The sequence below is a fragment of the Arachis stenosperma genome, chromosome 3, assembly GCF_014773155.1.
Source record: "Arachis stenosperma cultivar V10309 chromosome 3, arast.V10309.gnm1.PFL2, whole genome shotgun sequence".
Taxonomy (NCBI): domain Eukaryota; kingdom Viridiplantae; phylum Streptophyta; class Magnoliopsida; order Fabales; family Fabaceae; genus Arachis; species Arachis stenosperma.
The window spans coordinates 40,831,368-40,833,854 of NC_080379.1; the positions used below are offsets into that span (position 1 = coordinate 40,831,368).

The following is a 2,487-nucleotide window of genomic DNA, read 5'->3' on the forward strand; positions in this document are numbered from 1 at the left end:
GATGCATTCATCCTCCTCCTTCCTAGTGTCTAAGATTATGAAATCAGCAGGGATGTAAAGGCCTTTAACCTTCACTAACACGTCCTCTACCATTCCATAAGTTTTTCTTATTGACTTCTCTGTCATCTCTAATGAGATTCTTGCAGCTTGTACCTCAAAGATCCCCAGCTTCTCCATTACAGAGAGTGGCATAAGATTTATACCTGACCCCAGGTCACACAGAGCCTTCTCAAAGGTCATGGTGTCTATGGTACAGGATATTAAGAATTTACCAGGATCTTATTTCTTTTGAGGTAAAGTTTGCTGAACCCATGTATCTAGTTCACTAATGAGCAATGGAGGTTCACCTTTCCAAGTCTAATTACCAAACAACTTAGCATTCAGCTTCATGATGGCTCCTAGATATTGAGCAACTTGCTCTTCAGTTACATCTTCATCCTTTTCAGAGAAAGAATAGTTCTCAGAGCTCATGAATGACAGAAGGAAGTTCAATAGAATCTCTATGGTCTCTATATGAGCCTCAGATTCCTTTAGGTCCTCAATAGGGAACTCCTTTCTGTTTGGAGGACGAACCGTGAGGTCTTCCTCATTGGGATTCACGTCCTTCTCTTCCTTTGTGCATTCGGCCATATTGATTATATCAATGGCCTTGCACTCTCTTTTTGTATTCTCTTCTGTATTGCTTGGGAGAGTACTAGGAGGAGTTTCAGTGATTTTCTTACTCAGCTGACCCACTTGTGCCTCCAACTTTCTAATAGAGGACCTTGTTTCATTCATGAAACTTAAGGTGGCCTTAGATAGATCAGAGACTATGTTTGCTAAGTTAGAGGTACACTGCTTAGAATTCTCTGTCTATTGCTGAGAAGATGATGGAAAAGGCTTGCTATTGCTAGGCCTGTTTCTTCCACCATTATTAAAGCCTTATTGAGGCTTTTGTTGATCCTTCCATGAGAAATTTGGATGATTTCTCCATGAGGAATTATAGGTGTTCCCATAGGGTTCACCCATGTAATTCACCTCTGCCATTGCAGGGTTCTCAGGATCATAAGCTTCTTCTTCATAAGATGCCTCTTTAGTACTATTGGATGCATTTTGCAATCCATTCAAACTCTGAGAAATCATGTTGACTTACTGAGTCAACATTTTGTTCTGAGCCAATATGGCATTCAGAGCATCAATTTCAAGAACTCCCTTCCTCTTAGGTGTCCCATTACTCATAGGATTCCTCTCAGAAGTGTACATGAATTGGTTATTTGCAACCATGTCAATGAGTTCTTGAGCTTCTGCAGGCATTTTCTTTAGGTGAATGGATCCACCTGCAGAATGGTCCAGTGACATCTTAGAGAACTCAGATAGACCATAATAGAATATATCCAAAATGGTCCACTCTAAAAGCATGTCAGCAGGACACTTTTTGGTCAACTGCTTGTATCTTTCCCAAGCTTCATAGAGGGATTCACCATCTTTTTGCTTGAAGATCTGAACATCCACTCTAAGCTTGCTCAGCTTTTGAGGAGGAAAGAACTTGGCCAAGAAGGCCGTGACCAGCTTATCCCAGGAGTCCAGGCTATCTTTGGGTTGTGAGTTCAACCATGTTCTAGCTCTGTCTCTTACAGCAAAAGGGAAAAGCATGAGCCTGTAGACTTCAGGATCTACTCCATTAGTCTTAACAGTATCACAGATCTACAAGAACTCAGTTAAAAACTGGTAGGGATCTTCTGATGAAAGTCCATAAAACTTGCAGTTCTGTTGCATTAGAGCAACTAGTTGAGGCTTCAGCTCAAAATTGTTTGCTTCAATGGCAGGAATTGAGATGCTTCTTCCATAAAAATTGGAAGTAGGTGTAGTATAATCACCAAGCATCCTCCTTACGCCTCCACCATTGTTTTTGGGTTCGGCCATGCCTCTTTCTTTTTCGGGATTCTCTGTAAGGTTTTCTCTAGATTGTTGTGCTTTAGCTTCTCTTAGCTTCTTCTTCAGAGTCCTTTCAGGTTCAGGATCTGCTTTAACAAGAATGTCCTTGTCCTTGCTCCTGCTCATATGAAAAAGAAGAGAATGGAAAAGGAAGAGGAATCCTCTATGTCACAGTATAGAGATTCCTTTATGTGTGTAGAAAAAGAAGAGAATAGAGGAGAGAGAAGAAAAATTCGAACACAGAAGAGAGAAGAGGGTTCGAATTTTTGAGATGAAGAGAAGTGTTAGTAAATGAATAAATAAATAGAAGAAGATGAGAGGAAGAGAATTTCGAAAATTATTTTTGAAAAATGGTTACTGATTTTCAAAAATTGAGATAAGAAATACAATTAAAATTAAAATTTGAAATAATTAGTTAGTTAAAAGAATTTTGAAAAAGGGAGAGACAATTTTCGAAAATTAGAAAGAGGAAAGTAGTTAGGTGATTTTGAAAAAGATAAGAAACAAACAAAAAGTCAATTAGTTAGTTGAAAAAGGTTTGAAAATCAAATTTGAGAAGATAAGAAGTTAGAA

At 38.7% G+C, this 2,487-nt stretch overlaps 1 non-coding gene across 1 annotated transcript; it reads left to right on the forward strand.

Moving 5' to 3' along the window:
- The first annotated feature begins 1,392 nt into the window (after positions 1 to 1,392).
- Positions 1,393 to 1,500, forward strand: LOC130970973 (small nucleolar RNA R71). Its single transcript, XR_009082214.1, has one exon. It is a non-coding gene; the product is annotated as a small nucleolar RNA R71 (small nucleolar RNA).
- Positions 1,501 to 2,487: the final 987 nt, after the last annotated feature.